At 37.4% G+C, this 14,046-nt stretch overlaps 1 protein-coding gene across 1 annotated transcript in view; it reads left to right on the top strand.

The window, feature by feature from the left end:
• The window catches only part of TEX11 (testis expressed 11), a 362,907-nt gene that overhangs the window by 84,381 nt on the left and 264,480 nt on the right, over positions 1-14,046 (top strand). The window lies entirely within an intron of this gene.

Below are 14,046 nucleotides of genomic sequence, written 5' to 3'. Positions count from 1 at the left end.
TGTCAAAGAGTGTTTTTCCTATGTTTTCCTCTAAGAGTTTTATAGTGTCTGGTCTTACATTTAGGTCTTTAATCCATTTGGAGTTTATTTTTGTGTATGGTGTTAGGGAGTGTCCTAATTTCATTCTTTTACATGTAGCTGTCCAGTTTTCCCAGCACAACTTACTGAAGAGGATGTCTTTTCTCCATTATATATTCTTGCCTCTTTATCAAAGATAAGGTGACCATATGTTCATGGGTTTATCTTTGGGCATTCTATCCTGTACCATTGGTCTATATTTCTGTTTTTGTGCCAGTACCATACTGTCTTGATTACTGTAGCTTTGTAGTATAGTTTGAATTTGGGGTGCCTGTTCCTCCAGCTCTGTTTTTCTTTCTCAAGATTGCTGTGGCTATTCATGGTCTTTTGTGTTTCCATACCTATTGTAAAATGTTTTGTTCTAATTCTGTGAAGAATGCCATTGGTAGTTTGATAGGAATTGCATGGAATCTGTAGATTGCTTTGGGTAGTATAGTCATTTTCACAATATTGATTCTTCCAATCCAAGAACATGTTATATTTCTCCGTCTGTTTATATCATCTTTGATTTCTTTCATCAGTGTTTTATAGTTTTCTGAGTACCAGTCTTTTGCCTCCTTAGGTAGGTTTATTCCTAGGTATTTTCGTCTTTTTGTTGTGATGGTAAATGGGATTGTTTCCTTAATTTCTCTTTCTGATTTTTCGTTGTTAGTGTATAGGAATACCAGAGATTTCTGTGCATTAATTTTGTATCCTGCAACCTTACCAAATTCCTTGATTAGTTCTAGCAGTTTTCTGGTAGCATCTTTAGGATTTTCTATGTACAATATCGTGTCATTTGCAAACTGTGACAGTTTTACTAATTCTTTCCCAATTTGTATTCCTTTTATATCTTTTTCTTCTCTGATTGCATGGCAAAGACTTCCAAAACTATGTTGAATAAGAGTGGTGAGAGTGGACATCCTTGTCCTGTTCCTGATGTTAGTGGAAACGCTTTCAGTTTTTCACCGTTGAGTATGATGTTTGCTGTGGGTTTGTCATATATCGCCTTTATTGTGTTGAGGTAGGTTCTCTCTATGCCCATTTTCTGGAGAGATTTTATCATAAATTGGTGTTGAATTTTGTCAAAAGCTTTTTCTGCATCTATTGAGATGATCATATGGTTTATATTCCTTAATTTGTTAATATGGTGTATCACAGTGGTTTGCGTATATTGAAGAATCCTTGCATCCCTGGGATAGATCCCACTTGATCATGGGGTATGATCCTTTTAATATGTTGTTGGATTCTGTTTGCTAGTATTTTGTTCAGGATTTTTGCATCTATGTTCATCAGTGATATTGGTCTATATTTTCCTTTTTTTGTGATATATATTTTTGGTTTTGGTATCAGGGTGATGGTGGCCTCGTAGAATGAATTTGGGAGTGTTCCTTCCTCTGCAATTGTTTGGAAGAGTTTGAGAAGGATCGGTGTTAGCTCTGCTTTAAATGTTTGATAGAATTAGGCTGTGAAGCCATCTGGTCTTTGACTTTTGTTTGTTGGAAGATTTTTAATTACAGTTTCAACTTCATTATTTGTAATAGGTCTGTTTATATTTTCTAATTCTTCCTGGTTCAGTCTTGGAAAATTGTACTTTTCCAAGAATTTGTCCATTTCTTCGTGGTTGTCCATTTTATTGGCCTATAGTTGTTTGTAGTAGTCTCTTATAATCCTTTGTATTTCTGCAGTGTCAGTTGTGATTTCTCCTTTTTCATTTCTAATTTTATTGATTTGCATCCTCTCCTTTTTTTTCCTTGATGAGTCTGGCTAAGGATTTATCAATTTTGTTTATCTTCTCAAAGAATCAACTTTTAGTTTTATTGATCTTTGCTATTGTTTTCTTCATTTCTGTTTCATTTATGTCTGCTCTGATCTTTATGATTTCTTTGCTTCTACTGAGTTTGGGTTTTCTTTTTTCTTCTTTCTCTGGTTGCTTTGGTATAGGGTTAGATTGTTTATTTGAGATTTTTCTTGTTTCTTGAGGTGAGATTGAATTGCTATAAACTTCCCTCTTAGAGCTGCTTTTGCTGTGTCCCATAGGTTTTGGGTCGTCGTGTTTTCATTGTCATTTGTTTCTCTGTATTTTTTAAATTTCTTCTTTAATTTCTTCAGTGATCTCTTGGTTATTTAGTAACACACTGTTTAGCCTCCTTGTATTTGTGTATTTTACAGATATTTTCCTGTAATTGATTTGCAATCTTATAGCGTTGTGGTCAGAAAAGATGCTTGATATGATTTCAATTTTCTTAAATTTTCTGAGGCTTGACTTGTGACCTAAGATGTGATCTATCCTGGAGAATATTCCATGTGCATTTGAGAAGAAAGTGTATTCTGCCACTTTTGGGTGGAGTGTTCTATAAATATCAGTTAAATCTATCTGTGTCTATTGTGTCATTCAAAGCTTGTGTTTCCTTATTTATTTTCTGTTTGCATGATCTGTCCATTGGTGTAAGTGGCGTGTTAAAGTCCCCTACTATTATTATGTTACTGTCGATTTTACCTTTCATGGTTGTTAGCATTTGCCTTATGTATTGAGGTGCTTCTATGTTGGGTGCATACATATTTATAATTGTTATATCTTCTTGGATTGATCCCTTGATCATTTTGTAGTGTCCTTCCTTATCTCTTGTAAGAGTCTTTATTTTAAAGTCTATTTTATCTGATACGAGTATTGCTACTCCAGCTTCCTTTTGATTTCCCTTTGCATGGAATATCTTTTTCCATCCCTTAGCTTTCAGTCTGTATGTGTCCCTAGGTCTGAAGTGGGTCTCTTGTAGACAGCATATATATGGGTCTTGTTTTTGTATCCATTCAGCCAGTTTGTGTCCTTTGGTTAGGGCATTTAATGCATTTACATTCAAGGTTATTATCAATATGTATGTTCCTATTGACATTTTATTAATTGTTTTGGGTTTGTTTTTGTGGGTCTTTTTCTTGTCTTGTGTTTCCCCCCTAGAGAAGTTTCTTTAGCATTTGCTGTAAAGCTGGTTTGGTGGTGCTGAATTCTCTTACCTTTTGTTTGTCTGAAAAGCTTCTGATTTCTCCGTCGAATCTGAATGAAATCCTTGCTGAGTAGAGTAATCTTGGTTGTAGGTTCTTCTCTTTCCTCACTTTAAGTGTATCCTGCCACTCCCTTCTGGCCTGCAGAGTTTCTGCTGAAAAATCAGCTGATAACCTTATGGGGATTCCTGTGTATGTTATTTTTTGTTTTTCCCTTGCTGCTTTTAATATTTTTTCTTTGAATTTAATTTTTGTTAGTTTGATTAATATGTGTCCTGATGTGTTTCTCCTAGAGTTTATCCTTATGGGACTCTCTGCACTTCCTGGACTTGGTGACTATTTCATTTCCCACGTTATGGAAGTTTTTGACTATAATCTCTTCAAATATTTTCTCAGACCCTTTCTTTTTCTCTTCTTCTGGGACCCCTATAATTTGAATATTGGTGCATTTAGTGTTGTCACAGAGGTCTCTGAGATTGTCTTCAATTCTTTTCATTCTTTTTTCTTTATTCTGCTCCTTGGCAGTTATTTCCACCATTTTGTCTTCCACCTCACTTATTCTTCCTTTTGCCTCAGTTCTTCTGTTATTGATTCTTTCTAGTGTATATTTCATTGCAGTTATTGTGTTGTTCATCCCTGTTAAACATTTCTTGTAATTTTTCAATCCGTGCCTCCATTCTATTTCTGAGATTCTGGATCATCTTTGCTATCATTACTCTGATCCTTTTTCAGGTAGATTGCCTATTTCCTCCTAATTTATTTGGTCTTGTAGGTTTTTACCTTGCTTCTTCGTCTGTGATGTATTTTTTTGCTGTCTGTGTTTTTTTTTTTTTTGTTGAGTGGGATTGTGTTCCTGTCTTACTGGTTGTTTGGACTGAGGCTTCCAATACTGGAATTTGTAGGCTGTTTGGTAGAGCTGGGTCTTGGTGCTGAGATGAGGACCTCCGTGAGACCTCACTCCTATGAATATTCCCTGGGGTCTGAGGCTCTCTGTTAATCCAGTGGATCGGACTTGGAACTCCCACCGCAGGAGCTTCAGCCCAACCCCCGGCTTGTGAACCAAGATCCTGCAAGTCACACGGGGTGGGAAAAAAAAAAAGAACAATAACAAAGTAAAAAATAAAATTAGACTAGGAAACTAACAGATACGTTATGAAGAATATAAAGATAAACATATAGATGAAACAACAACTGGAAGGTAAAACTGAACCACAATAGTAAAAAAGAGGAGGAGAAAAAAGAAAAAGTGGAAAAGGCCATGGCTGTGGTGGGTGGGGCCTAAGCAGGGGCAGGGTTTGGATGGTGGGCGGGGCCTATGCTTAGGACCCACAGGGCTGGAAAAGGCCCTGGGGCGTTTAGGGGGTGGGGCTTAGGCTCAAAGGAACTGAAGGGGCCCTGGCGTGCTCTCCACCTCTGATCTCCCTAGCCTCCCTCCTATGCCCCCAGGACCCACATGGCCTCGAGGGGGCCATTGAGGGTGGGGGACCCGGCCTGGGAGCCCAGCAGGTTTCCCGGGCTTGGGTGGGCGGGGCCCTCCACTCCTCTCCCACCCCTCTGGTCCTGGAGGGGCCCTCCTGACTGCCTGTCTTCTCCCCCCAACCCCTGGCCTCTCCTGTTCTCCCCCTACACTCCCAGGACCAACACAGCACAGAGGGGGCCTCTGAGGGCGTAAGACCCTGCCAGAGAGCCGGGCAGACTTCCCCAGCCTTGAGCAGGGGAAATCCTGGGTGCGCTCACCCCTGATCCAAGCCCCTGAGGGTCCCTCCAGGTGTGGGAACCCCTCCCCCTTCTCAGCCACCCCTCAGGGGTTACAAAACTATTATAGGAATAGTACAAAGAACTCCTGTATACCCTTTTACCAGAGACCCCGTTCAAGTTTCTCAATATTGTTCTTTACACAGAATGGATTCAACCTAGGATTCACCTAGTCGCCAGTCTCTTTCAGTGGAACACTTTCTCACTCTTGCCTTGACTTTCATGACCTTGACAGTTTTGAAGATTACAGAACAGTCATTTTGTAGAATGTGACTTAATTTGTTTTTTAAAAAGTAAAAAGAAATTTTATTGAGATATAATTGACATATAATATTGTATAAATTTGAAGTGTATGACATGTTGATTTGGTACACTTATATGTTGCAATATGATTACTGCAGTAGTGTTAGCTAACACCTTTATCATGTCACATAAATATCATTTTTTTGTGTTGAGAACAGTTAAGCTCTAGTCTTTTAGCAATTTTAAAATTTATAGCACAGTATTGTTGACTGTAATCACTATGTTGTACATTAGATTTCTAGAACTTATCTATTAGTTGCAAGTTTGAACCCTTAAACCCTTCCCAGTTCCCCCATGCTTACCAAATTAAGGTTTGTTCAAAGTTGCCTCATGATTAGACCAGGTTATGAATTTGGGGCCAAAAGATCATAGAAGTGATTCTATTGGGTGGCATGCAGGATCAATTTACTCTATTGTTGGTGGTGCTAACTTGGATTTCTTAGTTAAAATGGTGTCTTCCAGGTTTCGCCTATGTAAACTTAAGTATTTTTTCCCTTTGTTATTTCTAAGTGTTTTGTGAGGTGATACTTTGAGACTATGTAAAATCCAATTTCTCATCCCACTTGCACCATCCATGGAGATTTCTTGCCTAAATTAGTACTGTGAAGGTTGACAACTGGCTATTTTTCTAATTCCATCCTTCTTTTTATATTCATTTGCTGATATTCTACTATAATTTTTACTGTGCTAAAATATATAAAATTTGCCATTTTAACCATTTTAAGTGTACAATTCAGTGGCATTAAGTACATTCACAGTGTTGTACAACCATCACCACTCTGTACCCATAGAAATTATGTACCTATTACACAATTACTCCTCATTACTGCCTCCCCTGCTAACCTCTAATTTACTTTCTGTCTCTATGAATTTGCTTCTTCTAAATATTTCATATAAGTGGAATCATACAGTATTTATCCTTTTATGTCTGGCTTATTTCATTTAGCATTAATATTTTCAAGGTCCATGTTGTGGCATGTATCGAAACTGTATTCCTTTCTATGGTTGAATAATATTTCATTTTATGTATATACCTCATTTTGTTTATCTGTTCATGAATTGATGGATGCTTGAGTTGTTTCCACCTTTTGGTTATTGTGAATAGTGCTGCTATGAACATTGATGTACAAGTATCTGTTCGAATCCCTGTTTTTAATTCTTTTGGATATATATCTAGGACTGGAATGGTTGGTAACATGGTAATTTTATGTTTAACTTTTTGAAGAACCACCAAACTGTTTTTCATAGTGGCTGCACCATTTTACATTCCCACCAGCAGTTGAATGAGGGTTCTAGTTCCTCCACATCCTCACCAACACTTGTTATTTTCTGGGCTTAAAAAAAATGATTATTCTAGCCATCTTAGTAGGTGTGAAGTGGTTTCTCATTGTGCCTTTGGTTTGCATTTTCCTGATATCTAATGACATTGAGCATCTTTTCATGTGCTTATTGGCTATTTATATAGCTTCTTTGGAGAAATGTCTATTAAAGTCCTTTGCCTCTTTTAAAATTCGGTTGTTTTTTTAAGATTACAAATGTATTAATATCAAGTTAAATGTTGTTATAAATGGTGTTATAAGCTGCTGAACATTAAAAGAAATTAGCATTTCTTCTGGTGCCAGTTTTTACAAAATGCTGTGAACTGAACTGTGTCCCCTCTGCCCCGAGTTCGGATGCTGAAGCCCTAACTCTCAATGTGTTTGGTGATAGCACCTTTGGGAGGTAATTAGGTTTAGACGAGGTAGGGCCCTCGTGATGAGATTAGTACCCTTATAAGAAGAGGCACCAGAGAACTTGCTTTCCTCGCACCCTCTGCCCCACCATGCAAGAAGGAAGCTGTCTGCAAACCAGGAAGAGAGCCTTCACCATAGAAGAGTGTTGGCTAAACCTTGATCTTGGACTTTCTAGCCTTCAGAACTGTAAGAAATAAATTCTGTTGTTTAAATAAAAAAATAAATAAATAAAATTGGGTTGTTTTTCCTACAGTGAGGTATCACCTCACTCCAGTCAGAATGGCCATCATCGAGGTTCTTCCCTGATGGCGCAGTGGTTAAGAATCTGCCTGCCAATGCAGGGGACAAGGGTTCGAGCCCTGGTCCAGGAAGATCCCACATGCTGCAGAGCAACTAAGCCTGTGTGCCACAACTACTGAGCCTGAACTCTAGAGCCTGCGAGCCACAGCTACTAGGCCACGTACCACAACTACTGAAGCCCGTGCACCTAGAGGCCGTGCTCCGCAAAAAGAGAAGCCACCGCAATGAGAAGCCTGTGCACTGCAACGAAGAGTAGCCCCTGCTCGCCGCAACTAGAGAAAGCCTGTGCGCAGCAACGAAGACCCATTACAGCGATAAATAAATAAATAAATAAATAAATAAATTTTTAAAAAATTAAAAAGAATGGCTATCATCAAAAAGTCTAAAAATAAATGCTGGAGAGGGTGTGGAGAAAAAGGAACCCTCCTACACTGTCAGAGGGAATGTAAATTGATGCAGCCACTATGGAGAACAGTGTGGAGGTTCCTTAAAAAACTAAAAACAGAGTTACCATATACGATCCTGCAATCCCACTCCTGGGCATATATCCGGAGAAAGCTATAATTCAAAAAGATACTTGCACCCCAATGTTCATTGCAGCACTATTTACAATAGCCAAGACATGGAAGCAACCTAAGTGTCCATCAACAGATGAATGGATAAAGAAGATGTGTGTGTGTGTGTGTGTGTGTGTGTGTGTGTGTATATGTATATATGAACACAATGGAATATTATTCAGCCATAAGAAAGAATGAAATAATGCTATTTGCAGCAACATGGGTGGACATAGAGATTATCATACTAAGTGAAGTAAGCCAGACAAAGACAAATATGATACTGCTTATATGTGAAATCCAAAAAAAAAGATACAAATGAGCTTATTTACAATATACAAACCGACTCAGAGACATAGAAAACAAACTTTTGTTTACCAAAGGGGAAAAGTGGGGGGAGGGATAAATTAGGGGTTGGGATTAACATATACACACTACTATTTATATAAAATAGATGACCAACAAGGACCTACTGTATAGCACAGGGAACTATGCTCCATACTCTGTAATAACCTATATGGGAAAAGAATCCCTCTCTCTCTCTCTCTCTCTCTCTCTCTCTCTCTATATATATATATATATATATATATATATATATATATATACACACACACATGTATATATAATATACATATATATATGTATATATATATGCAAACGTATATATATATATATATGTGTATATATATGTATATATATCTGAATCACTGTGCTGTACACCTGATAGCATGACATTGTTAAAATCAACTATACTTCAGGAAAAATAGGGCTGTTTTTCTTTTGGTTGTTGAGTTGTAAGACTTCTTTATATAGTCTGGATATTAAACCCTTATATGATTTGCAAGTATTTTTGCCCATTTTGTGGGTTGTCTTTTCACTTTTTTTTTTTTCACTTTTTTTGATAGTGTCCTTTGATGAACAAAATTTTTTCATTTTGATGAAGTACAATTTATCGGTTTCTTTTGTTGCCTGTGCTTTTGGTGTCATATTTAAGAAACTATGACCAAATTCAAGGTCATGAAGGTTTTCCCCTATATTTTTCTCTGAGAGTTTTACAGCTTTAGCTCTTAAATTCAGGCGTTTGATCCATTTTGAGTTAATTTTGTGTATGGTGTAAGGTAAGGGTCTAACTTCATTATTTTACATGTGGATATCCAATTATTCTAGTACAATTTGTTGAAGAGATTATTCTTTCCCAAGTGAATGTTCTTGCATCCTTGTCGAATCCTAAAGATGCTACCAGAAAACTACTAGAGCTAATCAGTGAATTTGGTAAAGTAGCAGGATACAAAATTAATGCACAGAAATCTCTGGCATTCCTATACACTAATGATGGAAAATCTGAAAGTGAAATTAAGAAAACACTCCCATTTACCATTGCAACAAAAAGAATAAAATATCTAGGAATAAACCTACCTAAGGAGACAAAAGACCTGTATGCAGAAAATTATAAGACACTGATGAAAGAAATTAAAGATGATACAAATAGATGGAGAGATATACCATGTTTTTGGATTGGAATAATCAACATTGTGAAAATGACTCTACTACCCAAAGCAATCTACAGATTCAATGCAATCCCTATCAAACTACCACTGGCATTTTTCACAGAACTAGAACAAAAAATTTCACAATTTGTATGGAAACACAAAAGACCCCGAATAGCCAAAGCAGTCTTTTTTTTTAAAAAATATTTATTTATTTATTTATTTATTTATTTATTTATTTATGGCTGTGTTGGGTCTTCGTTTCTGTGCGAGGGCTTTCTCTAGTTGTGGCAAGCGGGGGCCACTCTTCATCGCGGTGCGCGGGCCTCTCACTATCGTGGCCTCTCTTGCTGCGGAGCACAGGCTCCAGAATGCGCAGGCTCAGTAATTGTGGCTCACGGGCCCAGCCGCTCCGCGGCATGTGGGATCTTCCCAGACCAGGGCTCGAACCCATGTCCCCTGCATTGGCAGGCGGATTCTCAACCACTGCGCCACCAGGGAAGCCCACCAAAGCAGTCTTGAGAACGAAACATGGAGCCGCTGGAATCAGGCTCCCTGACTTCAGACTATACTACAAAGCTACAGTAATCAAGACAGTATGGTACTGGCACAAAAACAGAAATATAGATCAATGGAACAGGATAGAAAGCCCAGAGATAAACCCACACACATATGGTCACCTTATCTTTGATAAAGGAGGCAAGAATATACAGTGGAGAAAAGACAGCCTCTTCAATAAGTGGTGCTGGGAAAAGTGGAGAGCTACATGTAGAAGAATGAAATTAGAACACTCCCCAACACCATGCACAAAAATAAACTCAAAATGGATTAAAGACCTAAATGTAAGGCCAGACACCATCAAACTCTTAGAGGAAAACATAGGCAGAACACTCTATGACATAAATCACAGCAAGATCCTTTTTGACCCACCTCCTAGAATAATGGAAATAAAAACAAAAATAAACAAATTGGGCCTAATGAAACTTAAAAGCTTTTGCACAACAAAGGAAACCATAAACAAGACCAAAAGACAACCCTCAGAATGGGAGAAAATATTTGCAAGGGAAGCAACTGACAAAGGATTAATCTCCATAATTTAAAGCAGCTCATGCAGCTCAATATCAAAAAAACAAATAACCCAATCCAAAAATGGGCAGAAGACCGAAATAGACGTTTCTCCAAAGAAGATATACAGATTGCCAACAAACACATGAAAGAATGCTCAACATCACTAATCATTAGAGAAATGCAAATGAAAACTACAATGAGGTATCACCTCACACCAGTCAGAATGGCCATCATCAAAAAATCTGGAAACAATAAATGCTGGAGAGGGTGTGGAGAAAAGGGAACCCTCTTGCACTGTTGGTGGGGATGTAAATTGATACAGCCACTATGGAAAACAGTATGGAGGTTCCTTAAAAAACTACAAATAGAACTACCATACGACCCAGCAATCCCACTACTGGGCATATACCCTGAGAAAGCCATAATTCAAAGAGTCATGTACCAAAATGTTCATTGTAGCTCTATTTACAATAGCCAGGACATGGAAGCAACCTAAGTGTTCATCGACAGATGAATGGATAAAGAAGATGTGGCACATATATACAATAGAATATTACTCAGCCATAAAAAGAAACGAAATTGAGTTATTTGTCGTGAGGTGGATGGACCTAGAGTCTGTCATACAGAGTGAAGTAAGTCAGAAAGAGAAAAAGAAATACCGTATGCTAACACATATATATGGAATCCAAAAAAAAAAAATGGTCATGAAGAACCTAAGGGGCAAGATGGGAATCAAGACAGACCTACTAGAGAATGGACTTGAGGATACCGGGAGGGGGAAGGGTAAGCTGGGACAAAGTGAGAGAGTGGCATGGACATATATACACTACCAAACGTAAAGTAGATAGCTAGTGGGAAGCAGCTGCATAGCACAGGGAGATCAGCTCTGTGCTTTGTGACCACCTAGAGGGGTGGGATAGGGAGGGTGGGAGGGAGGGAGACGCAAGAGGGAAGAGATATGGGAACATATGTATATGTATAACTGATTCACTTTGTTACAAAGCAGAAACTAACACACTATTGTAAAGCAATTATACTCCAATAAAGATGTTAAAAAAATAAAATAAACTAAAATCTTCACCATCTAAAAAAAAAATCATTTGACCATAGATATCAGTTATATTTCTGTGCTTTCTATTGTATTGTATTGGTCTATATGTCTATTTATATACCAGTATCACACTGATTATTGTAACTTGGTTGTACTGTACATTTGAAATCAGGAAGTGGGAGATTTCCAACTTTGTTCTTTTCCAAAATTATTTTGGCTCCTCTGGGTCCCTTGAGAATCTATATGAATTTTAGCATAGGTTTTTTTTTTAAGTTTTATTTATTTATTTATTTATGGCTGTGTTGGGTCTTCATTTCTGTGCGAGGGCTTTCTCTAGTTGCGGCAAGCGGGGCCACTCTTTATCACGGTGCGCGGGCCTCTCACTATCGTGGCCTCTCCTGTTGCGGAGCACAGGCTCCAGACGCGCAGGCTCAGCAATTGTGGCTCACGGGCCCAGTTGCTCCACGGCATGTGGGAACCTCCCAGACCAGGGCTCGAACCCATGTCCCCTGCATTGGCAGGCAGACTCTCAACCACTGTGCCACCAGGGAAGCCCTTAGCATAGGTTTTTAAAATTTCTTCAAAAAGGGCTATTGAGCTTTTGATAGGTGTTACGTTGAATCTATGTATCTCTTTGGATAGTGTCATTTTTACAATACTGTCTTTCAACCCATGAGAGTGAGATGTCTTTCTGTTTATTTAGGTCTTTAATTTCTTTCAGCAGTGTTTTCTAGTTTTCAGTGTACAAGTCTACACCTCCTTGGTTAAGTTTATTCCTAAATATTTTATTCTTTTTGATGATATTGTAAATGGGATTTTTTTCTTAATTTTCTTAATTGATTGCTCATTTCTGGTGTATAGAAATGTAACTGATTTTGTGTGTTGGTTTTGTAACCTGCAATTTTGCTGGATTCATTTATTACCTCTACATTTTTAAAAGGTTCTTTAGGATTTTATACATAGAAGATCATGTCACCTGTGAATAGAGATAGTTTTACTTCTTCCTTTCCAATATGGATGTCTTTTGTTTCTTTTTCTTGTTTAATTGCTCTGACTAGAACTTCCAGTACTAAGTTGAATAGATGTGATGAAAGCTGGCATCATGTCTTGTTTTTGATTTTAGAGGACAAGCTTTCTGTCTTTCACCATTGAATATGATGTTAGCTGTTTCTCATATACAGCTTTCACCATGTTGAAGAAGTTACCTTGTATTCCTTGTTTGTGTGTTTTTATTGTGAAAGGTTGTTGGACTTTGTGAAATGCTTTATTTTTAATCAATTGAGATTTGCGTGTGTTTTTTTCTATAAATTTTGATACATCATATTGTTTTCTTTATTGAGAGAAGATTGCGCTCATCAGGCAGCTTTACTGCTTAGTACTTCAGTGTATATTTCTTAAGAATAGAATAGCCCCTCTTTATAAACACAGTAAAGTGATCAAATTCAAGGAATTTAACATTCATAAGTTCTTTTTTTTTTAAGGGCATGTCCTAAAGCTTTTTTATTTTATTTTATTTATTTTTTGGCTGCATTGAACCCATGGCCCCTGCATTGACAGGTGGATTCTTAACCACTGTGCCACCAGGGAAGTCCCATAAATTCTTTAGTGTACAATCCATATTCTAATTTTGTTAATTGTACTTTATTATTAATTTTTTTAATAATTTTTTTTTTTGGCCATGCGGCATGTGGGATCTTAGTTCCCTGACCAGGGTTCAAACCTGTGCCCCCTGCATTGGAAGCATGGCATCTTAACCACTGGGCCACCAGGGAAGTCCTAATTGTACTTTATAGCATATGTTTTTTCCCTCCAGCCCAGGATCCAGTTCAGGGTTATGCTTTGCATTTAGTTGTTCTGTCTCTTTAGTATCCTTAGTAATTTGCCTTTATCTTTTATGAAATTGGCATTTTCAGAAGAGCTTTATTGAGGTATAGTAAATCACATACATTTAAATTGTACAGTTTGATGAGTTTTGGCATATGTATACACTCATGAAACCATCATTACAATCAAGATTATGAGCCTTTCCATAACCCCCAAAAGATTTCTTTTGTCCTTCCTCTTCCCCCTCCCCTGCCACCTCCTTCATACCCAGGCACCACTGATTAATTTTGTCTTTATAAATTTGTCTGCATTTTCTGGAATTTTTATGTAAATGGAATCATACAGTATATCCTTTTTTTGATTTGACTTCTTTCACTCAGTATAATGATTTTGAGATTTATCCATGTGTTTTTTCATATCAATAGTTTGTTCTTTTTTATTGCAGAGTAAAATTCTATTATATGGATATACCACAATTTGTTTATCCAGTCATCTGTTGATGTATATTCAGATTTTTTCCAGTTTTTAGCTGTTTTTAAATCTAATACAAATAGAACTGCTTTAAATATTCATGTATAAGTTTTTGTGTGGATATATGTTTTTATTTCTCTTGGGTATCGTAGGAGTGGAATGGCTGAGTCATATGTTAGATGTATGTTTAACATTTTATGAAACTAGTACAGTGTTTTCCTAAGAGGTTGAACCATTTTATGCTCCCACCAGCAGCATATGAGAGTGCAGGTTGCTTTACATCCTTACCAACACTTGGTATGGTCAGTCCTTTTACTTTTACCTATTAGAGTTGTGATATAGTGGTTTTATTGTTCCTTTATAAGAATTGCATTGCTTTTCTATTTGTTTTCATGATTATTCCTTTGTCTTTAGTTTTCAGCAGTTAGCTTATGGTGTGTCTG

The sequence above is a fragment of the Balaenoptera ricei genome, chromosome X (assembly GCF_028023285.1).
Source record: "Balaenoptera ricei isolate mBalRic1 chromosome X, mBalRic1.hap2, whole genome shotgun sequence".
NCBI lineage: Eukaryota > Metazoa > Chordata > Mammalia > Artiodactyla > Balaenopteridae > Balaenoptera > Balaenoptera ricei.
This window is presented reverse-complemented; position numbering and strand designations above follow the sequence as displayed.